Raw genomic sequence first — 27,416 nt, 5'->3', positions numbered from 1 at the left:
TTCGTGCCTCTGCTGGTGGTCAGCTGGCACATGTAGTTTTCCAGTGAGTGTTAAGAGTTGTTAGCTTACAAGAAGCCTGACAGTCTATTTGTAATTGCTAAATTTCTCAAATATGTTAATGACTTGACTCTAGTTAGATGTGACAATTTAAGAATTGTAACTGACACACAGATACGTTCCTGTTTTTGGAATTGAATGGCTAGTGTGAAACCACTGTCTTTAGGTATTTATACTTAGCATTAGAATGTAGATCATTTTTTAACTTATGAAGGCTGGTCACATATTAACGTGTCTTTGATGGCATTTGTGCCAATAAGGGAAACTGATCTCTTCAGTCAAGGACTGGATTGCTAATTGTATTAACGGAAGACACTGCTCAAAGGTTGAGCTCCCCAGCACAGAGTATGGGGAGTATGGCCAGAGGACAGAGTATGGCCCTGTCCTCTTCCTGGGCCAAACGTCTTGCTGCATAGGGGTGGGGCGCTCATTGCACAAAGCCAGGTATCTTTGGGACCCCAGCTTCACTGTCCCTGGCCTTGCCACTCTGCCCATGTCACATCACCTGTCTGAATGCCGTTCTCTAGGGATGGTAAATCCTTGGTCATTGTGATAATCTTCGCATGATGAGGTTAAGACTTCTAGCTTGATTAAAATACTGAACCTATGAAAACCTAAGAGGTGATTCTATCTGACAGTAACAGTGAGAAGTACCTAGTGAGGCTGGAAAACCTTGGTGCCCGGGGTTGTACGCAGAGAGGTTGTGGGGTTTGATGACTGACTGACAGAGGGACTTGGGGTGGTTTAGTGTTGATTTCAGAGGACAGTGGCCTGGGGTCCTTCCTCAAGTAATGGTGACTGTCTCTACCTCTGGTCCTAGGTTCATATCACTGTTCCTCTCTGACACCTTTGCTGTGACTTCCCTGATTTTCTGTAGAGTCAGATTAGTGAGACTTTGTCCTCGTGTGCCCAGAAGAAGAGCATATATCATTGTGCGTGTGTGCTTAGTGGTATACTTTTTGTGACCCCAAAGACTGTAGCCCACCAGGCTCCTCTCTCCATGGGATTTCTCAGGCAAGAATACTGGAGTGAGTTGCTATTTTCTCTTCCAGGGGATCTTCCCAATCTAAGGATCAAACCTGAGTCTCCTGCATCTCCTGCAGGCAGGTTCTTTACCACTGTGCCACCTGGGAAGCCTTGTATATAACATTATCCTGGCCCAAACTAAAACAGAACTCATGCAGTATTGGTTCAAGGTTTGCTAAAATATAAATAGAAGTGACAAGTATCCCCCAACCCTTTAGATTCTAGTATATGAAAACAAGGTGCTGCATTTTCAGAAGGGAACACTGCTGAGTGTAAGTCAGGTCTTCACCAAGCATCATACACCACGGTAAGTTTCCCATGAATTGATTAGTTGGTAAGTGTCCCATGGACTCCTTTGTTCAGCCCATGAGTTGGGTTGGGAATGTGTGCTGGGCATGGGCATGGCCAGGCGGTTCTATAAATGGGCCCACTCAGGGGTCTGCAGTAAAGGGCCTCATGCATGTCTAGTGGTGGCCAATTGTAAGCTGGAGGCACATCAGGGGTCACTGGGCCATGTGATCTCAGCCCACAGATGGGTTCCTTGGCATGGTGGTGGGGGCCTGTGAGGGTAGTAAGAGGGCAAGGACCTGTATGCAGGTGCCTGTCAGGTCTCTCCATCACCTGAGCTTCTGCTTCGTTGGTCAAAGCAAGCCACAGTCAAGCAGCTTCAGAAGTGGACAAGGACTCCATCTTTTCATGGGAGGAGTGGCCAAACAGTAGACTATTTTTGCAGTCTGTTAATGGCACTCTTCTGAGCACTTCCCAAATATTATATGTTAGTTCTCTCCTGCTGTGTAACAAATCAGCCCTAGACCTTATAGCTGAAAACAACCAATGCTCGTATGTCACAGTTTCTGTGGGTCAGAATCTTGGCACAACTTGTCCAAGTCCTCTGGCCAGGATCTCTCAGGGCTGCAGTGAAGGTATCAGCTGGGGCTTCATCATCTCATGGTGCTGCTGTGGGGACTGGGTTCCAGTCTCATGTGGAGGCTGGGGGTAGACTCCCAGTGCTCCCTGGGCAGGACCAGGAGATGGGTCATTGAGGGCCAGCACCCAAATTGTTTCCCACATACTGACCTCATGCAGTAAATGTACTCTCATTATCTTTTGTTTTCAATCAAGGAAATTAAGGCAAAGAGAGGGTCCCCCAGGTGGCAAGTGAAGGAGCTGGGGTCAGATGCCAGGCTGAAGGTCCACAGAACTCTGCTTGCCATAGAAGACGTGTTAAAGGAGAAAATTGACACAGCTGACCACAAAAGCATTAGCACCCTGTGTGCGTCCAGCACCATCATCAGAATTGGCAAGTCAGGACATAACACTGCCTACCTGCCAATCCATCCTTATTATACTAAAAGCAGCCGTAAATCAATAGGAAAACATTACCATCGGATGGAAAATGTCTCCAGCAGACACTAGTCGGCAGGTCATTGAAGAAATAGGAAAGGCAAACAAACAGAAAGGGCTGAATCCCATGAGTAATCAGAGAAATGCAAATTGGAACAGTTCTCTTCTTCTTCCTCCATCCTCTCTTTTTCCCCTTCTTTTCCACCCAACTGGTGGAAAAGGTCTTTCAAATATTTATCCTCAGTGTGGGTAAGCACATAGGAAGACAAATACTGTCCTACCCACTGGAGGAAATGTTGATGGCTGTTATCTTATGGAATACAAGCATTTATACCCTTTGGTCAAGTCATCCTCTTTTGAAGGGTTTGTACTAAAATCAAGGATATCAGTAAAATGTGTGTGTGAGGCTACTCACTGTGGCTTTATTTTTCTTAGTTGGAAATTGGAAGCAACCTGAATCTCTAGCAGTAGCAGATGGTTTTGTTGTTTTTGTTCAGTTGCTAATTCCTGTCTGACTTTTTGTGACCCCATGGACTACAGCATGCCAGGCTTCCCTGTTCTTCACTATCTCCTGGAGTTTGCTCAAAGTCATGTCCATTGAGTCAGTGATGCCATCCAACCATCTCATCCTGTCATCCCCCCTTCTCCTCCTGCCCTCACTCTTTCCCAGCATCAGGGTTTTTTCCAATGAGTTGGCTCTTCACATCAGGTGGCCAAAGTATTGGAGCTTCAACTTCAGTATCAGTTCTTCCAATGAATATTCAGGGTTGATTTCCTTTAGGATTGACTGGTTTGATCTCCTTTCTGTCCAAGGAACTCTCAAGAGTCTTCTCTAGCACCACAGTTTGAAAGCATCAATTCTTTGGTGCTCAGCCTTCTTTATGGTCCAGCTCTCACATCCATACATGACTACTGGAAAAACAATAGCTTTGACTACGTGGATCTTTGTTGGCAAAGTGATGTCTCTGCTTTTCAATACGCTGTCTAGGTTTGTCACAGCTTTCCTTTGAAGGAGCAAGCATCTTTTAATTTCATGGCTGCTGTTACTTGCATGGCTGCAGGATGGTTATAGTAACCACTTTAAAATTATATGCCCATTAATAGCATATTTTCAAGGAATATTCAGTGGTGTAAGGAAATATTCACGTTATGTTAAATGAGCATAGCAAGAGTCCTGCTACAGTAGAATTCCAATTTTGCACAATGTAGGTATGCAGGGGGAAAAAAAGAGCCTGAATGGAAACTGGTCAAAACACAAGCAGTGGTTATCTCCAGGGGGTGGTGGTGGTGGTTGTTCAGTTGCTGAGTTGTGTCCGACTCTGGGACCCCATGGACTGCAGCATGCCAGGCTTTCCTATCCTTCACTAATGGTGCCTTAATGCCTGGTTCTTGTTCTTATCCAGCTCATCCTTCAGTGACTGCAACGTCCTTTCTTATCTCTTTTGAGCAACTTCCTAAGTGAACCATGTTTTTGTTGTTTTGTTGTTGTTGTTGTTTGCCTGTTTGTTTTAAAATTTTTTACTTATTTATTTTTATTTTTGGTGCACTGGTTCTTCATTGCTGCACATGGGCTTTTGTCTAGTTGAGGCAGGTGGGAGCTACTCTCTAGTTGTGGTGTGCGGGCTTCTCTTTGCAGTGGCTTCTTTTGTTGCAGAGGCTCTAGGGCATGGGGACTCAGTAGTTTGACGCTTGGGCTTAGTTGCCCTGAGGTATGTGGGATTCTCCCGAACCAGGGATCAAACCGTTGTCCCCTGCATTGACAGGTGGATTCTCATCCACTGAACCACCAGGGAAGGCTGAACCATATTTGTTTTTAATGAAGGAGAGTCCCACCAAATTTCCAGCAGGTCTTGTTGGATCTGGCAATCCAATACCAGGTGCATGCATTCAGGGGTGGCACGGAGGGTCTGCTGCCATAGGCTCCTCAAAGCCAGACTTCCCTTTACTGACCAGCAGGGAAGGTGGGGTCTGTGGGGACCCTTGGGGGATAAGGGGTTGGTGTTCTTGGAGTTAAGTGCCCCTAAGTCATCATCTCAGAAAAACCCAGATTGTATTTGTGTATATTCTGTTTTCAAAGATGTTTTCACATTAGTTTTCCCAAACCTAATTTCAAACAAGGCGAGCTACCTGGAGTAGCGGACAGAGAAAGTGAGATTAAATCAGATCCACCTGGTCAAGCTGTCTCATTTTCAGTTTTCCGGAGGCAACACACCATTTATCATGGGAAAGTGTTTTCAGGAGCTTGCGTGTGAACTATTTCGTTACAGACATGGAAAGATAAAACTCTGTTCTTTTCATTCTTGAGATGAACATTGTCGTCTGTTGATGGTTCCTCTGACTGCCTGTGAGCATCATGTGTAAGATTACATTGGTCAGTGTCAACACTCAATGCCAGGGCACTGGAGGAATGAGTACCTGACATTTAGGGTACAGAACAGAATGGATTTTGTGACCTGGGCCGACTTTCCACCAGAGGTGCCCTGCTCAGAGCCCGGGTACCCACCCTGGGGTTCCTGTAGGAGGCGAATTCCATATTGGTAACATCCCTACATCAGGGCTGAAAGACTGACGGGTGCCACAAGGCCTCCTGAATGTCCACTGTGTGTCTTCACTCCAAGCCCCCATGTTCTTGAAGGCTATTGTTTCCTCTCATTGTGCTGTTTTATGGAGGGTTTGTGTCTGGACAGAAAGATGATCCACATGTGGGCCAGGGCTTCTAGAAGCACACCTGGTGGCTTAAATTAGAAATGAAAGCATCTTGTGATCACTTCAGTAGCTCCTGCACCAAAACTGGGCTTCCCAGGTGGTGCAATGGTAAAGAACTCGCCTACCAATGCAGGAGATGTGGGTTTGATCCCTGGGCTGGGAAGATTTCCCCAGAGGAGGAAGTGGCAACCCACTCCTGTATTCTTGCCTGGCAAATCTCATGGACAGAGGAGCCTGTTGGGCTGTAGTCTATGGGGTCGCAAAGAGTCCGACATGACCGAGCAAGCATGCATGCACCAAAATTGGAAGAATACTGAGATTATTAGCATGGCTCATGTGCAAAGATGATACAAAAATTTGTGGAGCATTCCCTATTTTTGTACGCCTGAAACAATAATAATATTGTAGATCAACTATAACTCAGCAAAAGAAAGACAAGGAAAGGACCTTGCAATTATATTTATTAAAGGGAAAAACTAAATAATTGGAAGTTGCATTAGTCTCATTTTTTTTAAAGAAACTAAAACGATCTTTAAGAACTTGTATATGAAAAAAAAAAGAAAAAAGAACTTGTATATGTCTTGAACAGAATGGGAATTGGGTGGTAACGAGAGGACCTCAGCCTGCCAGACCATGAAGCTGTGTGTTTGGTGAGGGTAGACACATTTGCTGGGTACCACAGGTGCTTAGGCATGGTTTCAGCCACAGAACAGCTTTTTTTCCTACATGGAAATCTTTTATGGCGTACTTGATTCTGTGTGCTTCAAAGGTTGCATTATATTTTTCTAATTTGTTGGATCATGGTCCCAACAATGAGATGTCACCTCACACCTGACAGAATGGCCATTGTCAAAAAGACTAGAAATAACAAGTGTTGGTGAGAATATGGAGAAACGGGAACCCTCGTGCACTGTTGGTGGGAATGTAAATTGGTGTAGCCATTATGGAGAACAGTATGGAGGTTTCTCAAAAGACTAAAAATAGAAGTACCATACGATCCTGCAGTCTTACTCCTGGGCGTATATCTGGAGAAAACCATTCTTCAAAATGCTACAGTGTTCACTGTAGCACTATTCACAATAGCCAGGACATGTCAGCACCCTATATGTCTATCGACAGAGGAATGGATAAAGAAGATGTGGGGCATATATGCACAATGGAATATTACTGAGCCTTAAAAAGAATGGAGTTTTACCATTTGTAACAACATGGGTGGGCCAGCAGAGTATTATGCTTAGTGAAGTAAGTCAGACAGAGAAAGACAAATGCTGTATGTTTTCACTAAAAAATAAAAAAATGAATAAAAAATAATTAAATATGATTTGACTTGTGTTTCCAATTACAAAAGAAGTTTATGCTTATTGTAAGAATTTGTGCTTGGCAGAATAGTAACCACTCCCCGCCAAAAATGTCCGTGTCTTATCCTGGGAATCTTTTAGGTTATGAGGCAAAGGGGATGTGAATGGAGTTAAAGTTTCTGATCAGCTGCCCTTGAGAAGAGAGATTGTCTCAAATTGTCTGGCTGACACCAGGGTCCTTCTAAGTGGAAGAGGGAGGCAGAAGAGAAGAGTTGGAAGGAGATGTGACTGCAGTGAGGGGTTAGAGAGAGATCACACATCTGGCTTTGTGGATGAAAGAAGGGGCTGTGAGCCAAGGAGTGTGGGAAGAAGCTAGAAAAGGCAAGGAAATGGGTAGCTCCCAGAGCCCCGAGAAAGGTTGCAGCTCAACTAGCACCTTGAGTCTAGCCTCCTGAGACCCATGTCTAGCTTCTGACCCACAGAACTGTGAGGTGACACACTCATGTAGCTTTAAGATGACACATCTGTGTAGCTTTCAGCTGCTGACTTTGCAATAATTTGTCACAACAGCCGTAGAAAATGAGGACAGACGTGAAACAATATGAACCAAAAGAAAAGGCTGATCCTACCCTCTCCCATCTCATGGTCCCACTGGGGACCCAGGCTCCTCCTCTTCTCTGCTTGCCGCCTTTAACATCTGGCTATGCCCCACGCTTATGGTCTCAGGCTTACAGCAGGGTGACCTCCTAAACAATGAAGAACATAACATGAAAAGTCAGTTTCTAGCCTTGTTCTTGCAGCCTCAGGCCTTCTTCTGGTTCTCAGGGTCATTGTTTAGTTCTTTTACTTGTGCCTGCATGAATATAAATCGAATGCTTACACTGCTCTTTTTGATACATTGCTTTTAAAAATAAAGTGGACTTGAAGCACACAAAATAGGTCCAACCCTAATCCTTTTATTCACACACACTCCCTCACCATTCTGTGCATGACCAACATTATCAAATTAGTTATTATTTTTAGAAATGTAAGATATACTTATAAAACCCACCTCTGCAGTCACAGTGGGCCTTCACAATAGCCTACGTTTAACCTGCCCCCCTGCTTCTCCCACTCAAATTAACCCACCTCTTGAATCTTATCTCATTCCCTCACATCCCTTTTTATAGAGTCTTATTGTATCCATATGTCCTGAAAAATCTGCTTTTACTTTGTCATTTTTACCTTTTAAAAAGAGAGTAACCCCTCTGTCTTTCACCATCTGGGACTAACCTTTTCCCACTAAACTTGTTGTTTACTTGCTAAGTCGTGTCCAATTCTTTTGTGACCCCGTGGACTGTACTATAGCCTGCCAGGCTTTTCCGTCCATGGGATTTCCCAGGCAAGAATACTGGAGTGAGTTGCCATTTCCTCCTCTAGGGGATCTTCCCGACCCAGGGATCAAACACTCGTCACCTGCATTGGCAGGCAGCTTCTTTAACACTGAGCCACCAGGGTAGCCCCTTCTACTGAATTGTTGTTGTTGTTGTTGAGTCACTCAGTCCTGTCCGGCTCTTTGCAACCGCATGGACTGAAGCACGCTAGGCTTCCACGGAATAGTGATTTTGTTAAAGTTCCTTCCTGGTGTGTGGAGCGCCGTAGTTAAGTGTTTTGACTGTGCTGTGAAAACATCACATGGTTTATTCGGCTGCTCCTCATGGATAGACATCTGAACTGTTTGCAGGTTGTTGCTGTTATGAACTGGAGAAGGCAATGGCAACCAACTCCAGTACTCTTGCCTGGAAAATCCCATGCATGGAGGGGCCTGGTAGGCTGCAGTCCATGAGATCACTAGGAGTCGGACACAACTGAGCGACTTCACTTTCACTTTTCACTTTCATGCATTGGAGAAGGAAATGGCAACCCACTCCAGTATTCTTTTTTTTTTTTTTTTCACTCCAGTATTCTTGCCTGGAGAGTCCCAGGGACTGGAGAGCCTGGTGGGCTGCTGTCTATGGGGTTGCATAGAGTTGGACACGAATGAAGTGACTTAGCAGCAGCAGCAGCAGCTGTTATAAACAGTTGAGAACATTTTCGCACTGGTTTCCTGGTGCACATGTTCCAAATTTTTTTCTGGAGTATAGACCCAAGAGTCGGACTCTGGGCATAAGGTGTGTAGATAGATGATGCTATAGGTAATGCTCAACTGGTTCCCAGAGCAATCGCTCTGTTTGCAGCCTCTCTCCCTACCTCCCTCCTCTATCCTCCTACCTCTTGATCTTAGAAAATCCATGCTCTCTCCAGCCATGAGGATTGTCAGACTTCAAAGATGTTCCTCAACGAGATGAGTGTAAAATGATTCTTGACCTGTGTTTTTCTAATCGCTCTGACTTTCACTACCTGTTCCTGTATCTGGTGACCACAGGGATGTGTGGCCCTCCACTGTCCCTATAGGCCCTCTGCTCTGACCTCATGGTTTCTGTTGCCTATCATTTTTATTTTTTCTTGTGATTATTTTATGGCTTTAAATCACGTGTTTAAACTTCTCTAACATGATGTGCTGTCTCGGCACAGGAGCTTGTGGGTGAGGGAGGAAATCCAGCCTCCATCACCTGTCTCTCTACCTCCCCGCTGCTGTCACCTGGGCCTTTGCTCTGAATAGTATTTCAGATTCTTGTGCTTGTCTATAAATAGATTTTAAAGTCTGGGAACTAACCAGCCTCATTTTTTGGAAAGTGATGTGTGCTTTTTATCCAATGCAGAACCAAACTCCAAGGTTGACTGTACCTTTGCTGCTCTAAGGAGAATTGTTCACGAGTCGAGGCAGAGTTCCTATGCACGTCACCCAGTTGCCCCCAGTTCTAACATAGCATTTCACATAACCATGATGTGTTGTTGAAAAGTAAAAGTTAATATGGTTATCAACTCATCTACAGACTTCATTTGGAGTCCACCAGTTTTCCCACTGATGACCTTCTTTGTTCCAGGGTCCTGTCCCAGACACATGAGTCACATAATCATCATCTCTCTTTAGACACCTCTAATCTGGGGCAGTTCCTCAGTCTTTCCTTATTTCTCATGACCTTGATATTTTTGAAGGGTACCAGTCAGCTGTTTTGTAGATGTTCCCTCCACATGGGTTTGTCTGATGTTTGCTTATTATCGGGATGCGATTATGAGCGGAGGGGAAAATACCTCAGAGGCATCCTCTCGTTGCCTCTTATGATACCATCAACACCTGACTTATCACTGGTGATATTAACCTTGATCACCTGGTCGAAGTAGTGCCTGCCTGGTTTCTCCACTGGAACATTGGCATCCTCCCGCTTCCACACTCTGGGGGCTGTTACCCCCTCTTAAAGATGAAAACACCAAGTTCAGCTTGGGATGGGATAGGCAGGTCTGCAGGGCTGCTCAGGCCCAGATCAGGGTTTGATCCAGGTCCATGGTATCCAGCTCCGCTCCCAGAACTTCTGACTTTGACTTTCCAGGGCGGGGCCTCCATAGCTGTGTTTTTGACTTGCTGGCTAGGAGACTCTTTGGCTTTGCAATTTTGTACTGAATTCTTGTTGTCTTTTACCCCTTGTCCTTGCTTAAGTAATCGGCACGTTCCTGAATGCCGAGGCAGAGGCTCAAATGATGCCCAATGGCCTTGGCCATAGGGAGGGTTTTTAGCATTGATATTCAGGGCTGGATGGAGAGGAGTTTTCAGTCACTTAGGAGGACACCACTTTTTTCACTCAAGATCCAAAGTCTTGGGGTGTATGCATGTTAAGTCACTTCAGTCATGTCCGACTGTGCAACCTCATGGACTACAGCCCACCAGGCTCCTCTACCCATGGGATTCTTCAGGCATGAATACTGGAATGGGTTGCCATTCCCTTGGTCAGGGGATCTTGCCGACCCAGGGATCAAACCAGTATCTCCTGTGTCTCTGACATTGGCAGGCAAGTTCTTTACCTCTAGCGCCACCAAGATCTTGTGAGGAGCTGTCTTATTTGAAAAAATATTCTGAGAATTCACGTTTTTGCTGCCAATACCAATGTGATTTGCATTTATTTTGGAAATCCAAGCACATTTTATCTACCCTACAGGCACTAATGAAGAGCTGATGAACCACTGAGACACTGGTTCAAATAAATGATTACAGTTAGCAAGAGGAGTGCAAACGGGACCCTGATGAGAGATAATCAGGAGCGAGTGGAAAGGATGATTTTATTAATTACCCACACTCTAAATGTAGCTCCAGAATTGTGAATAATAAAAGAAATTAGAGCTGGCACGTTATGTAAAGTGCTCAGCTACTCTTAAAACAGTCCACCTGATAGAGAAGACTTTGTAGGATATCCTTTGGCATTTAGTTATTTATTTTTGGGGTTTAGAAATGGTTACTCATCTCCTCTTAGAATCCAGATAATCAGTTTATTTTAGTAATTTTAACACATTTAATTTTTATACTTTACCATGAGCTGCAAAAACACTGCAGTTAGGGTTTCTTTCTTAAATCTGGGCCTTTGACTCATGTGCTCAGGAAAGAAAGCGTGATAGTCCCCCATAGGTGTCAGGTGCTGAGAACTCATCGTGAACTGAAAGAGACCCCAGGTCCTTCAGTGAGCTGACTCCCCACTGGCCTCTTATGGATTGAAGATGCTAGGAAGTTACAGGACAAGCCAGAGACACCTTCCAGGGCTTCAGTTTGGGACAGTTAACTAATATATTGTTGTTCAGTCACTAAGTTGTTTCTGTCCCTTTGTGACCTGATGGACTGCAGCACACCAGGCTTCCCTGTCTTTCATTATCTCCTGGAGTTTGCTCAAACTCATGTCCATTGAGTCAGTGATGCCATCCAACCATCTCATTCTCTGTTGCCCCCTTCTCCTCCTGCCCTCAATCTTCCCCGGCATCAGCGTCTTTTCCAGTGAATCAGCTCTTTGCATCAGGTGGCCAAAGGATCGGAGTTTCAGCTTCAGCATCAGCCTTCCAATGAATATTCAGGGTTGATTTCCTTTAGGATTGATAGGCTTGATCTCCTTGCTGTCCAAGGTACTCTCAAAAGTCTTCTCCAGCACCACAATGCAAAAGCATCAATTCTTCAGCACTCGGTTTTCTTTATAGTCCAACTCTCACATCTGTACATGACTGCTGAAAAAACCATAGCTTTGAGTATATGGACCTTTGTCAGCAAAGTGAAGTCTCTGTTTTTAATACACTGTCTAGGTTTGTCATAGCTTTTCTTCCAAGGAGCAAGCATTTTTTAATTTCATGGCTACAGTCACCGTCTGCAGTGATTTTGAAGCCAAAGAAAATAAAATCTGCCACTCTTTTCATTTTTTTCCCCATCTATTTGCCATGAAGTGATGGGACCGGATGCCATGATCTTCATTTTTTGAATGTTGAGTTTTAAGCCAGCTTTTTCACTCTCCTCTTTCACATTCATCAAGAGGCTCTTTAGTTCTTCTTCACTTTCTGCCATAAGGATGGTGTCATCTGCAAATCTGAGGTTATTGATACTTCTCCTGGCAATCTTGATTCCAGCTTCTGCCTCATCCAGCCCAGCATTTCACATGATATACTCTGCATAGAAGTTAAATAAGCAGGGTGACAACATATAGCCTCGACATACTCCTTTCCCAATTTTGAACCAGTCCTTTGTTCTATGTCTGATTCTAACTGTTCCTTCTTGACCTGCATACAGGTTTCTCAGGAGGCAAGTAAGGTGGTCTGGTATTCCCATCTCTTGATGAATTTCCCACAGTTTGTTGTGATCCACACAGTCAAAGGTTTTAGTGTAGTCAATGAAGCAGAAGTAGATTTTTTTGGAATTCCCTTGCTTTTTCTGTGATCCATCAGATGCTGACAATTTGATGTCTGATTGCTCTGCCTTTTTTAAATCCAGCTTGTACATCTGGAATTTCTTGGTTCATGTACTGTTGAAGCCTAGCTAGAAGGATTTTGAGCATTACCTTACTTAGTAGCATGTGAAATGAGCACAATTGTATGGTGGTTTGAACATTCTTTGGCATTGCCTTCTTTAGGATTGGAATGAAAACTGACCTTTTCCAGTCCTGTAGCCATTGCCGAGTTTTCCAAATTTGCTGGCATATTGAGTGCAACACTTTATCAGCATCATCTTTAGGTTATGTCTGCCTTTCCTCTCCTCCCTTAAGGCAGCTTGATCAGAACCAACGGAGAATTTCTAAAAATTATCCTACAAAGATGCTTTGAAGGCTTGGATAATTTTTATCAGCCAAAAAGAAGAAAAACAAAAAGATGATATTGGCAAGCATAAAAGTTGGGCAAGCAGCACTGAAAACTGGCCCCCAGCACCATCCAGGCTGCACTGTCTTGGGATGATGTGTTCCACCTGTGCATGTTCCTGTGAGTGCCAGAAAGATGTACCCAAATCTGGATCTGGCTGCATCTGTGGGGTTTTGAGGTGCTGGGGTGTCTTCCCTTGAAATTTTCATTATTCCTCTCTCTTCGAGGACTTGCAGTTGGCCAGTTCACTCCCACCCTGGAACCTTCGGTGGGGGCAGAGGGGCTACCGGCCTCTGAGCTCATGGATTTGCTGGCTTGAAAATACAGCACTAGTGGATTATGCCTCCTGGCTTAGATTCCATAGACTCTCTGTTTTTTAAAGATTGTGTTCAGTGATCTTTATTTTTCCCTGAAGAAATATCTTTGACTTCTAAATTAGTTTTAATTCTTAAATTAGTATACAGTAAAATTGACTTCTTGGGCTTATAGTTCTATAAATGTTAATACTCTTGCATTTTACATGTGCTGGAATACAGACTCATTCCATCATCCCAGAAAACACCCTCATGCTCACCCTGCAGAGACGAACCTCCCCCAGCCCCTAGATGCCGCCCACCACTGATCTGCTCTTCATCACTATGGTTTTCTCTTTCACAGACAGTCAAGTAAATGGACTCAAACAGCATGTATGCTTTTGAGACTGGATTCATTTGCTCACCATAGAGCCTTGGAAATTTATCCAGATTGTGTGTACATGCCTGCATGCTGAGTTGTGTCCAACTCTTTGTGACCCTGTGGACTGTAGCCCGCTAGTCTCCTCTATCCTTGGGATTTTCCAGGCAAGAATACTGGAGTGGTGTGCCCAGGGCTTCAGCATGGGGGGGGGGTCCCCAGATTTTCCTGCTGAATACTTCCTTGTGTGTCTCAGGGGTCTTCCCCATGGGACATGCAGTAGAAGAGAAAGAAAACAGAGAGGCTTCTTTCTTCTGGGGATGGACTGTGGGGCTGCCTTCTAAGCCTGTTACAGGGAAATCCTCTCTCGATTTCATCAGGAGCCACATCGTCAGAAAAGGAACCTTCTGGGAATGATCTTCTCCTAATTGGGAGAATGTGTTATTAACTATGTGATGGGAAAGAAGATTTATACCACTAAATAAATTGGCCTGTGTGGATCTGTGAGTGAACATGAGCAGAGAGAAATGGACTTCCCTATTTGCTCAGATGGTAAAGAATCTGCCTGCCATGGGGGAGACCCAGGTTCAATCTCTGGGTAGGGAAGATCTCCTGGAGAAGGGAATGACAACTCACTCCAGTATTCTTGCCTGAAGAATCCCATGGACAGAGGAGCCTGGTGGGCTACAGTCCATGGGGTCACAAAGAATCAGATATGACTAAGCAACTAACACACACACAAGAGAGAATCATGAATACATTGTCACAGGCATTTAGCATCTCTATGGGCAAAGATCTTTGATCATTGGTTCAAAAGCATATGAACATCAGAAGGAAAGGGGCAGCCGTGATCTTTTTGAGACAAGAATTAATATGCTAGATTCTGGTCACTCACAGCAGTAGACATGCACCCAAAGGCCCAGTTCACTGGGATAGGGAGATCCCCACCTGGATGCTGTTGGGGGAGACACAGCCACCAGTGCTGAGGGGCCCCAATGGTTGCCACACACAAGGTGCCACAACCCAGGGGGGCCTGGTCTGGGGAGCTGGGAAGCGACTGAGACTTGTTTATAGTGTGGGTGGAGGGCAGGAGGCAGGAGGTCAGTGCTGTACCAACAGTGGAGTGACTGATTCCAGGCCCACCGGCTGGGGTGCTTTTCCCAGCAGCAAGGATCTCAGGGTCTAGGGGACCGTGGCTGGTGCTGGGGGTGCAGGAGAGGAGGGAAGACGAGGCTTGGGTGGAGCAGGTCCCCCCAGACCCCTGTAGGTGAAGCTGCGGTGCCCTTGCCAGCCCATTTGTGGAGGGGGGGCATGCTGTGGTGACCCCTGCAGCCTCGGTCAGCCGCTGGCCCCAAGGCCCACCATGTGTGCCAGGGACTCAGAGTCCTGGCTCTAGTGGAGTTTACAGTTGTACGGGAGCAGGTCAGATGGAGACCCCCTCACCCAGGTATGAGGAAGTGCAGACATAAGGACGATGACACTGGAGCAGTCCCTTAGGGATGACTTTCTGGAGGAGTTGAGGATTAAGTGGAGACCAGAGTGACGAAGAGACGAGGGTGGAGCAAGGAGACCCTGGGGCAGAGCATCCCAGGCAGGACAGGTGAGCAGCTGAGAAACAGAACAGGAACCCATAGGAGAGCCCGGCGCCAATGGCCTGCTCAGGGACTGGGCCGGCCAAGGGCAGGGGGAGTGGTGGGGAGGGCCAGCGCCCAGGGCTGGAGGTGGGTTTTATCCTAATGGCAAAAAAATTCTAATTTCAGTTATAAATAGGAATGAATGTTCAAGAGTTATTTCGAGTTGACAGGCGTCTTTAATTTAGAATTAGGGTTGAGGCACTGAGAAAACATGTCACTAATTTCATATTTAACACAATCCTCTCTGCTCCTCACTTGAAGCTAGGTGCGCTTGGCGATGATACGGCTTATTACAGCCAGGGAGCCATTTCCGAGCAACAAAGGATGAAATCTCCTGCAATTTGTCATGGTCTCGCTAACTATCAGACTAGCCCGTTTACACTGAAAGAAAATGCAAACACACCGCGATTCCATTATTCCAGACCTCCTCATCAGAGTGGTCTGTGTTCATTTCATTAACTTGAAGAATCGCAAGTGAGGATTCTTAGGCCTGGAGTGAGAGGAGAATGGATTGATCTTTGCTTCCACCTCTTACTCCTTGCCCTTATAAACATTGCAGTATAATTTTTTGTGTGTGTGAAAATAGGCTTATAAGATTTATTTTACTTTTTAATTTATTTACTGATTTTCCTCAGGCTGCAATACCAAGGATTATAAGATGATAGTCAAACTGATGAGTTTACTGTTGCTTAGGTATAAAAATAATGTTAGCAAGAATGGTTTATATATGTCAATAGGATTTGAGAGTCTGGGCAGGTGGGGATTCTGGCCCCATTCAGACAGCCCAGCTGGTTTGGGTGACCCCTCATTCTGCCTCTTTTCACTGGCCTCCTTCCCTCACCTCTTAACCCCAATCATGGAGGTGCCCTCAGCCTGGTAGGGCGTGGATATCACTGAGTCCTGTTGGCATCCTTTAGCTAGTTCCTTGCTGACTTCTCAGGAAGTATAGTTTTAGATCATTGCTGTCTGTCTGTCAGCGTCAACCACAAACTGCTTGATGTCCCTCCCATCAGCTCTTGTCAGAATCAGTACAGAAGGGAGAAAGGGCTGAAACCAATGAAGATGACATTTTTAAGGAGTTAAATGGGAAATAGAGTCTGGTGGCTCAGATGGTAAAAAAATCTTCCTGCAGTGTGGGAGACCTGGGTTCAATCCCTGGATAGGGAAGATCCTCTGGAGAAGAAAAATGGCAACCCACTCCAGTATTCTTGCCTGGAGTATCCTGTGGACAGAAGAGCCTGGCAGGCAACAATACATGGGGTCGCAAAGAGTTGGACACGACTGAGCGAATAAACACTAAACACAAATATAAAATCCCAGATTTAACGTAGGATGCACAGATCCAAAAAGCAGACCTCCAAAGAGCAAGCACAAAGGAGAGGAAACTGGGGTTTTGGCAGCTAACGTGAAAAGAGACCTGAGTGTGTCCGTTGAAAGCAAGTGTGATGTGAGCCAATGTGACTGACCACCTGACAAATCTTGGGTTCTTTCCATAATCCTGGTGCATCTCTGTGCAGCGGATGTTGTGGTGTGTGGTTCTGATGACCCATGACTCTATTTAAAACTTTTTATTCGGCAAGTGTTCAGGATGACTGACAGCTCCATTTTTGTGTTTCATGGTTTCTAAATGTGATGCTGTTTCTTGACATTTTCATTACACTAACTTTTACATCAGCTGATGAATGACAGTCCAGGAAACTCCCACGTTATAAAATCTGTCAATTCTGGGTGCTATTTATAATAAATAGTGACACATTTGGAGTACGGGCATGGACTGAGAACCCTGGCTGTTTAAAAATTCTGTTTCCTAATAACATGTTTGAACAGTTCAGAAATTTTACTTTTTTCCTTTCGGTGAAAAAGCTTAAGAGAAATGGAAAAGTGAAGCATTCAGAAATTATATTTTCTGAGTGTACGAGAGTCCAGCTGTTTAAAAACCTAGTGTGATAGCTCTGAGAAGGAATGTGTAAGGCTTTTGGTTTCATTGTGGAAAGGACTTCTAGTGGCCCTGGAAATATCATAGCCCAGGTTTTTGGTTTGATTATAATTTTACTCCACTGACTCTTAAACGTGTCTTTTTTCTCATTTGATATTTCACTTACAAATGAATTCTTATAAGTAGGTTAGGTGCATACCGCAGTATTTTATTTTAATAAATAGCCAAGGGAGTATTCTGCTTGTGGGTTTCCCTAATGGCTCAGCGGTAAAGAATCCACCTGCCAACGCAGGAGACTTGAGTTTGATCCCTGGGTCAGGAAAATCCCCTGGAGAAGGAAATGGCAACACACTCCAGTGTTCTTGCTGGAGAATCCCATGGACAGAGAAGCCTGGTGGGCTATAGTCCATGGATTTGCAAACCATTGAACAAGACTGAGCGAATTCTTCTTGTATTATGATCAATTTGCTCATCACAGTTTTTCCCTTTTTCCATCAAGAGGGCTCAGAGAGTCCTGAAAGAACTGGCTCCCGTGATGAGGTAGTGACCCTAGTCTGGTTCTTCTCACCATGTATTCTGTTGGTTCTTGTTAAGCCTGCAGATTCCAGGGTGTGTGGGCAGCATGACGCCCCTGCCCCCGCGATGTCTGTGTCTCGGCCCCTAGAACCCGCGGATATGTTAACCTGTCGCGGCAAAAGAGGCTCTTCAGATGGGAGTAAATTGTGGATTTAGAAACGGGGAGATTTTCCTGGAGTAAACGGGGAATGGGGGCAATCTCATCATAAGGTCGTCAGAGGGAAAGGAGAGGGCAGAAGAGTCAGAGGAGGAGGGTGAGGGTGGGAGCAGGGTTCAGGGAGGGCAACCTCTGAGGCTGGACCAACCTTCGGTACGCATGCAGCCCCACTGCCCCATTTTGGACTTCACACCTCCAGGACTGTGCGGTGATGCGCTTGTGGGCTTTCACCTCTAAGTTGGTGGTAACAGGTTACAGCAGCCGGAGAAACTGATCAACTGGGCCCCACCTCAGGAACCCCCAGTTAGACCGCCTGAAGGCTGGATCTCAGGTGGTCCACCTTTCCGTCCCCAGCCCCCCACCCTGGGATTCTCAGGAATTGTGGTGTAGGTGAAGTCCTTTGCTGTTGTTCAGTTACTCAGCCATGTCTGACTCTTCGTGACCCCATGGACTGCAACGTGCTAGGCCTCGCTGTCCCTCACCATCTTCTGGAGTTTGCCCAGGTTCTCATCCATTGAATTGATGATGCTATCCAACCATCTTATCTTCTACTGCTCTCTTCTCCTTTTGTCTTCAATCTTTCCCAGCATCAGGGTCTTTTCCAATGAATCAGCTTTCACATTAAGTGGCCAAGGTATTGGTGGCCTAGTTCTTGGCTCACATTTATTTGAAAGTAGCTGTGGGAAAAGGATTTAGGCCTGGAAAGAATGGAAACATTAGAAAAACGAGTTAACATACACAGAGTATTTACAGAAACATAGAGACATTTTGAATAACATAGCAGAAAAGTCAGGTTTCCTTCCTTTTTTGAATTTATTTTTAATTAGAGGATAATTGCTTTACAATATTGTGTTGGTTTCTGCCAAACGTCAACATGAATCAGCCTTAGGTATACATGAGTCCCCTCCTTCCCTCTTGAACCTCCCTCCCACCTCCCACCCTATCTCACCCCTCTAGGTTGTCACAGAGCACCAGTTTGAACTCCCTTTGTCACACAGCAAATTCCTACTGGCTTTGTATTTTACATACGGTAATGTATATGTTTCAGGGCTACTCTCTCAATTTTTTCACTCTTTCCTTCCCACTGTGTATCCACAAGTCTCTTCTCTATGTCTGCATCTCCCTTGCGTGCATGCTAAGTCACTTCAGTTGTGTCTTACTCTTTGCGACCCCATGAACTGTGGCCTGCCAGGCTCCTCTGTCTATGGGATTCTCCAGGCAAGAGTACTGGAGTGGATTGCCATGCCCTCCTCCAGAGGATCTTCCCAACCCAGGGATCGAACCCACGTCTGTTATGTCTCCTGCATTGCAGGGTGATTCTTTACTACCAGCACAACCTGGGAAGCCCCTGCGTCTCCATTGCTGCCCTATAAATAGATTCATCAGTACCAATCTTTCTATATTCCATATATATGCATTAATATATATTTGTTTTTCTCTTTCTGACTTACTTCACTCTGTATAAAGGCTCTAGGTTCATCCACCTCATTAGAACTGACTCATATGTGTTCCTTGTTATGGCTGAGTAATATTCCATTGTGTATGTGTCCCACATCTTTATCCATTCACTTGTTGATGGACATTTAGGTTGCTTTCATGTCCTAGCTATTGTAAGTAGTGCTGCAGTGAACAACCAAATGAATCACACAGGGTCAAAGAACAAGAAATGAAGCCTCACTGCAGGTGAGGGTCCACCCTGCCTCCTTTTTGGGAGCCATGTGTCCACAGGTTTCTTCGGCCTCCCTGCCCAGCTCGCTCTAAAGGCAGCATGAGTCGGAGCACTGGGGTTGGTCCCAACCTCAAGCTCTTCTCTGCTTCTATGTCCCAGGCGTGGCCTTTACTCCTGGCATCACACTGACTTCTTGGTGCTCAGACGCAGGGCATCTCAAAGTGCTTGTTAGTGTCAAAGTCATGTCGTGTGCTAACCTCTGGGGTTAGGATTTGGGCACACAGAGAAACAGAGACATGTAAAGAAAGCTCATACTACCTCTGACTCCTGGCCTCAGTGAGATCTGAGAGCAGAAACAGCACAGAAGAGAGTAAAATGCAGAATCTGTATACAGGACCTGACATGGTTCCTGTAAGCAGACCTGGATGAGAGAGTGAGACTGTGGCGGGCCCTTTGGGCTAAAGATAGGGGAGTTGGGAGGAAAGACCTGAGGGGCATGGAGAGTAGATGTCAAATATTGGGTGGGCATTGGGTAGGTGTTTCAGTTCTGATTTTTTCTTAATCTCAGCAATTAAAAAAAAAAGATAAGCATAAGGTAAGAAAAAAACACATTGATCCTAGAATCTAAACTTTAAGACCAATACAGCAGTAATTAACACAACATTGTAAATTGACTTAATTCAATAAACATAAATAAATAATAATAGGGAAAAAACCCTCAAAAACCCAGTGCTAGGAAGTGATGCAACAACATTAATATGTTTTAGGGGGAATAAGTGGAGGAGGACATGGCAACCCACTCCAGTATTCTTGCCTGGAGAATCCCATGGACAGAGGAGCCTGGCAGGCTACAGTCCATGGGGCTGCAAAGTCAGACATGACTAAAGTGAATTAGCACACATGCAGAGGGAATAAGATTTTTAAGCTAGGTGGCTCTAGGCTTTCTACATGTAAAATTTCCAAGCTCATTTCATAAATGGGCAAATTATAGTTATTGTCAGAAATACAATAGATTCAAACTCTCTGCCACATCTAAAAGAAGAAATTACTTGATGTGCATAAGCCAAATGAAAAAAGTTATCAATGAAAGATAAGTCAAGGGAAGCATTGGTAAAAATAATGCAGCAGTAAGCAATTAAAGTACAGAATTAAGTTTGAATAGTTGTGGTTGTTTAATAAAATCTGGGAGGTTTGGTAGAGTAGAAAATCTTGCCTCTTGCCTAGAGCTTGTGGGTATATGTGCCACTGATATACACATGCTAGGTATATGTTTTCATATAGGTATTTTAAAATTTGAATAGCAAATAGATGTGTAATTTTCAAATGAGTAGAAAAAGGAAACAACAAACAAATAGAAAACTTGACCAAAATAGCAAAATTGTTAGTCACTCAGTCGTGTCCAAGTCTTTGTGACCCCATGGACTGTAGCCTGCCAGGCTCCTCTGTCCGTGGGATTCTCCATGCAAGAATACTGGAGTGGATTACCATTCCCTTCTCCAGGGGATCTTCCTGACCCAAGGATTGAACCTGAGTCTCCTGCATTGAGGCAGATTCTTTACTGCCTGAGTCACCAGGGAAAAGAGGCATAAACATGCTAAAGGTTACACTGTAGAGCTCAGGGATACAGCCAGTATTTTAAATAACTGTAAATGAAGCATAACCTCTAAAAGTTGTGAATCACTGTGTTGTATGCTTGAAATTAACATAATATTGTAACTCAAATATGCCTTAATAAAAAAGTTGATAGATCTTGTTCAGTGGGTTTTGATGGTAGAAATAGAATGTACAGTAGAATTAGAAGAACGAGACACTCTATCATTGGAGGATTAGTGTCCATAGATGTCCACAGTATATTTCTAAGTGAAAAACTGTGTACTCTGAGCAAAGTCTTTATTAAAATAAAATGAACTTTGTGAATAGGAAAAAGCAAGGTAAATACACTTGAAGATTGTCGTTGGTTTCTCTGAATGTGGTAGTATGGGTGAATTTTATTTTCTCCTCTGTATAATTTTTCATGTTATGTAAATTCAGCAACATGAGTATATGCTATTTATATAGTCAGAGAAAGGTTTTCAGTTTTAAAAAAGCACTCTATCCTATCTCTTTCTGAGTTCCCACTGTGATTTCCTGTGCCAGCATTCCCTGCGTAGAGTGTGCAGTGCAGAAACCGCTATGCACAGTGTTAAATATGGATTTGAATTAAAAAGAGTCCAAGGTCATATTTGGAGAAGGCCCAGTTATTCACAGTTGAACTGTTTCCTTTCCTGTGCTTATATATTATGTGTATATTGTTATTGTTGATGTTCAGTCACTCAGTCATGTCCGACTCTTTGTGACCCCATGGACTGCACCATACCATCTCTGCAGTCCTTCACCATCTCCTGCAGTTTGCTCAGACTCCTGTCCATTGAGTTGGTGATGCCATCCAACCATCTCATCCTCTATCATCCCCTTCTCCTCCTGCCCTCAATCTTTCCCAGCATCAGAGTCTTTTTCCCAGTAAGTCGGCTCTTTGCATCAGGTGGCCAAAGAATTGGAGCTTCAGCATCAGTCCTTCCACTGAATATGCAGGGTTGATTTCCTTTAGGACTAACTGGTCAGTACCACCTGTCATTTTCAGAGCCTCTAAGATTTGGCTGCAGTCAGTATTCCTTCACCCTTTTCATCGGTCTTTATTCCTTCTGGTGTATCTGGCTTCCCTCAGGGTCATTTTCCTTTCCTTTTTCCTGGTGCAGGTTTGCTGGTGACAAATTCTGTTGGATTGTTAGAAGAAGTCTTAATTTCATCTTCATCTTTTGAAGGATGTTTTCTTCGTTATAGAATTCTACGTTGGCAGTTTTTTGTTTTTTTTTTCCTGAACTTTAAAGGTGGTTTCCATTGGCAGTTATTTTTTTATCTGAACTTTAAAGGTGGTTTCCATCATTTCTGTTAGAAATTGACTTTCAGTCTTTTTGTTACTTCTTTGAAGATAATGTGTGTGTGTCAAAATCCACCCTTTACTGCTTTTAAGATTTTCTCTTTTATGTAATCTGTCTGTCTGTTTCTGTAGTAAGCCAGCTTGGCCGATTTGATATTTTGTTTATTTTGGAAAATTCTCAGCCATTCTTTCTTCCACCCTATTCTTGTTTTCTCTTTCTGGGGTCTAAATCACAAATGTGAGGCCTTTTGTTATGTTATACTTCCTCTATAATACTGTTCTTTTAACTTATAATTTTATATCAGGGTATAGCTGATTAACAGTGTTGTGATAGTTTCAGGTGGACCTTGAAGTGACTCAGCTGTACATATACATGTATCCATTCTTCCCCAAACTTCCCTCTCATCCAGGCTGCCACATGACATTGAACAGAGTTCCCTGTGCTGTACAGTAGGTCCTTGTTGGTTATCCATTTAAAATATAGCAGCATGTGCATATTCATTCCAGACTCCCTGTTTTCTGTTTTAGTTTGAGTGTCTGTTTTAATTGACCTGTCTTCTAGTTGACTAGTCCAATCTTCCTGTTGTGTCTAATTTTCTGTCAAACCCTTCTGTTGAGTTACCGAATTTAGATACTGTTTTTTTGTGTGTGTTTTTTTTTTTTTAGTTCCATGTTTAAAGACTGGAATTACCTGGTGAAAGTCTTCCTCTCATTTATTATGCTCATCTTTTTCTCTGTTTTCTTGGGCACGGTAACTGTTTTGAAATTGGTTGGCTGACTTCCTTACCTGGTGGCCACCACCTTCAACCATCCAGGCTCTGCTGCGTCAAAGCTGGTCTGCAGCCCAGGTAAACCGCATTTTGTTCTGAGCACCGACCCTTTAGGGCTTCCAGACAAGAGTCTTTTGTGTTCTTCACAGCCCTCTGGGGTTTCCGGATTACAAATTTTTGTCTTCACTGTGCTTTCAGTAGCTCTTTGGTTAAGATTTATGTCTTTTGCACATGACCGGAGGGGAAAGCCAACCCCATGCTTGGACCCCAGGTCTCTTCCAGTCAGGCCAGGACTCCTGCCTGTGTCTGTAGGATTAAAGAAGCTGTGGAGGCTAGAATCCCTTCAGCAGGGAGGGTCTCTCCTTACTGTGGCATCTCTGAATTTCATTGCTTGAAGCTGTTTCAAGGAGTTGATTTCCATAGTTTGTCTAGCTTTTCACGTTTTGTTTTTTTCTTTTAAACTTGATCTGGCTGTGCTGGGTCTTGGTTGCTGTGCATGGGTGTTCTCTAGCTGTGGTGAGCAGGGGCTGCTCTCTAGCTGAAGTGTGGTCACTTCTCTTGTTGTGGAGCATGTGCTCTGGAGTGCAGGCTCAGCATTTGTGGCACACGGGCTTGGTTGCTCCACAGCATGTGGGATCTTAGTTCTGGAACAGGGATGGAACCCATGCCCCCTGCATTGGCAGGCAGATTCTTTACCACTGGACCACCAGGGAAGCCATTCAGGTTGTTCTTGATGAGAACACTGATGTGCTACTGACCTCTCCGTGCTGCCTGGACGTGGAAGACCTCTGTAAGCATGACTGCCTTTATGGGCACCCGCAACTGCCCCTGCCTGTTCTTTGAGGACCTTCAAGTAGGCGAGATGTGACCTGCCAACGCAAATTCTGAGTCATGGCACCTGGAAGACTGTCTGCCCCTGCCTGTTCTTTGAGGACCTTCAAGTAGGCGAGATGTGACCTGCCAACGCAAATTCTGAGTCATGGCACCTGGAAGACTGTGTCGGCGAGGATCCTGAGGTGGCGTCTGCTGGGAGCACTGCCATCTTAGATTAGTGTGGTCTCTCCGCTTATGGGGCAAGGGGTTGCCACCTGTTTGCCTTCCCTGTGTTGGCTGTACAATTCCACTTCACTACTTGATAGACCATTAGACCTTAAAGAAAAGGAAAGCACTTTGAATTAAATGCTGTTTTTTCTACACAGAGAGAGCTGATGAGTAGGAAGTGTGAGATAAAAGCTTAGGTGTTTCCAGTGCTGTTTTTTTTTTTTTTTTATAAAATACTGAGTTCTCTGTGTATTTTTGGTTTGTATAGCACATAACTTAAACATTGCAGTAGACTCCATGGGTAGTATGTTGTTCAACTGTGTTTTCTGTAAATCCTGAAAAATTACCCCAATCATTATTCCAAAATGTTCTAAATTGCTTCTATTCTTGCAGTTGTTAGTATGCCACATATTATTCTGTTCTGATTTTTTGCTGAGCAAAACATAATTGCTTTTGTGGAATATAGCTCTGTTGATGCTGTAATCAAATATTAAAAATAGAACAGCAGAGTTTTGCAGAAAATACAATTAAAGAAACAGTGAATGCATGTGTCTTTTTTACTCCTGTTCATAACTCTTCTTTTTAGACTAGAGCTGTTAGAGAAAATCAAATCTTGATTTGAGATGATTTATATGGAAAATAGCCATGAGTTATATTCGCAAGATAATATATACTATATATATATTGCCCACATGGAATTTTCTTTTCTTTACTCAGATAACTGCATGTAGGCCTGGAAACTTAAGACAGTCTGACAGTCTTATTTCAGTGTGGAATAGTTTCTTTGTTAGAGCTTTTTTGTTTTTTTTAATTGGAGTATAGTTGCTTTACAATGTTCTGTTAGTTTATGCTGTACAACAACATGAATCAGCTATGTGTATACATATATATATATATATATATATATATATATATCTCTCACCTCCCTCTTGACCCACCCGCCCCCAACCCATCCCACCTCTCTAGGTCCATCACAGGACGCTGATCTGAGCTCCCTGTGTTATACAGCAGCTCCCCGCTAGCCATCTATTTTCACATGACAGAGTATTTATGTCGGTGCTGCTCTCTCAGCGCATCCCACTGTAACCTTACCGCTCTGTCCACATGTGGGTTCTCTACGTCTTTACATCTGTGCAAATAGGTTCATCGGTACCACTTCTCTCTCAACTCCATATGTATGTGTTAATATATGACATTTGTTTTTCTCTTTCTGACTTAACTTCACTCTGTTTGACTGTATCTAGGTCTATCCACGCATCTTTAAATGGCCCAATTTCATTCTTTATATGGCTGAGTAATATTCTGTTGTATATATGTACCACATCTTCTCTATCTATTCCTCTGTCAATGGACATCTAGGTTGCTTCCATGTCTTGGCTATTGTAAATAGTGGTGCAGTGAATGCTGAGGGTACATGTGCCTTTTTGAATGATGTCTTTTTCCAGCACTTTCTAGGAGATCCACAAGGGAGGGAGGCCAGGAGAAGGGTTTTGAATGCAAAGAGAAAGTGAGAGTGAGTTACTGCAGGAAAGATGGTTTGCTGGGGAGCGGGGAGGGGATAGGGAGCTTGGGGGAGGGGATAAGGGAGCTCCTGTTAAAGGGTGGCTGTAGGGGTCTGGTGGGGGCAGCCTAGGCAAGAGAGTGTTCTGGAAAGGCAGGGGTAGGACAATGAGGGTGGAAGGGGATTCCTTGAACTTGGTGATCCCAAGTCCACCACTGATCAGATGTGGGAGTTCTGAAGGAGGGCAGTCTGCGGGCCCCTCAGTGGACAGGTCTGGGCAGCAGAGGGCGCTGTGAGGGGCAATTGCGAGTGTCCAGGAATTCAGAAGTCCTGCAGGGTCCAGTCCACTGGCTGCAGAGGCAGGAGTTCCTAGAAGGGAGCATGCTCGGGGTGGGGTTGACTGAGAAAGATTTGGGAGCACAGCCTCTTGCCTTGGGAAAACCCAGGCCAAGGTACCTTGAAGGCACAGTACTGGGTTATGGAGTTTGCACAAATAGCATGTGTGGTTTATAACGTTAGCACAGTGGCCTTTATTCATAATCATCTGGAAACAGAAGAGCAATTTATCTGCCAGACAGGCTTGCATCCTATTGTAATTCCAGTGGATTCAAAAGTTGATGTGAATCTGTGAATTCGCTTGCATAATTATACTCTGATAGCTTTTCATTACATGTAATGCGATTTTAATGGAATTAATGTTCTGTATCAACAAATACATTGTTTTTATTGTTGTGCAAAGAGGATAATCTGTTCTAAAAGAAGAGAATCAACGTGGTTTGTAAATGGGTCATGTTACTGTTCTTCAGTCCCTAAGTCGTGTCCGGCTCTTTGCAACCCTGTGGACTGCAGCACACCAGGCTTCTCTGTCCTTCACCATCTCCTGGAGTTTGCTCAAACTCATGTCCGTTGAGTCGGTGATGCCATCTAACCATCTCACCCTCTGTCACCTCTTTCTCCTCCTGCCCTCAATCTTTCCCAGCATCAGGGTCTGATGGTTCATAAAATACTCTTTGCCAGACTAGGCGATGTAACTGCCCACTTGGTGTTTTCTTTCCCACTTGGGCTGAGAGAAACAAGGGATCAGGAGGGTCCAGCATGCATTGGAAGTTGCATTTATGTCTTAAATTCTCATCATTCTTCATCACAGAGGGGCAGCCCACAGGGAACTGCCCATGACCACCTAGCTGGCCCCTCGCTGGGGAGACCAGGCCTTCCTGCTCTACACACACACCTGTGAGTCTGCATTGGACCCCCACACAGTGCTGGGATCCTGATTTCCTGCCCCCTTCACTCAGCCATAAGACCACAGAGACCTTGACATATCTTGTAATCAAAGGGCCCAACAGTGTAAGTACTGGACTTTGGCCCCACCCACTTGTCTGACCTGGGGAAGAGGGCGTGGCAGGGGTTACCTCCTACTTACGTGGGTGTACCCCGGCCCTCCACCACTGCCCCAAGAAGGAAGAAGCAGCCATGATTAGCCTGAGTTTCAGTAAAGTGTTTTCTGTCTTCTGTATAAAACATGGTTTTGAAATAACGTGGAGGGAGTTAGAATCCCTCAGGAGATAATCACACGTGTCTTGGGATTTGGTGCTGGCTTCTCTGTGTGTTTGCATGTCAGCATGTGTATTTATTTACTTAATAGAAGGGAAACTCACCCCCTCCCAACCATTGTGTAGCCTGCTTTTCCTTTTCTTCTTTTTCATTTATGTGCTGTGAAATTTTCTGAGTGGAACTAAATGTTCTTCTATAACGATACTTAATGGCAACACTTGGAAGGACCTGAAAGACAAGCAGGGCCCTCTTGCCGAAAACCCAGATTGGTTCCTGCCGGGGACCAGCCCCGGCTGATCCAGGGTATTCGAAGGAGAGACG

The 27,416-nt window shown here is 44.4% G+C and overlaps 1 protein-coding gene and 1 pseudogene across 1 annotated transcript in view; both read left to right on the top strand.

The window, feature by feature from the left end:
- Window positions 1–27,416, top strand: part of ENTREP2 (endosomal transmembrane epsin interactor 2) — a 240,582-nt gene that overhangs the window by 80,401 nt on the left and 132,765 nt on the right. The gene's annotated exons all lie outside the window — the stretch shown is intronic.
- Window positions 5,415–5,512, top strand: LOC112443376 (uncharacterized; annotated as a pseudogene).

This window comes from Bos taurus, chromosome 21 (genome assembly GCF_002263795.3).
Source record: "Bos taurus isolate L1 Dominette 01449 registration number 42190680 breed Hereford chromosome 21, ARS-UCD2.0, whole genome shotgun sequence".
Taxonomy (NCBI): Eukaryota; Metazoa; Chordata; class Mammalia; order Artiodactyla; family Bovidae; genus Bos; species Bos taurus.
Note: the sequence above shows the minus strand (reverse complement) of the source record. Positions and strands in the feature narration are given on the sequence as shown.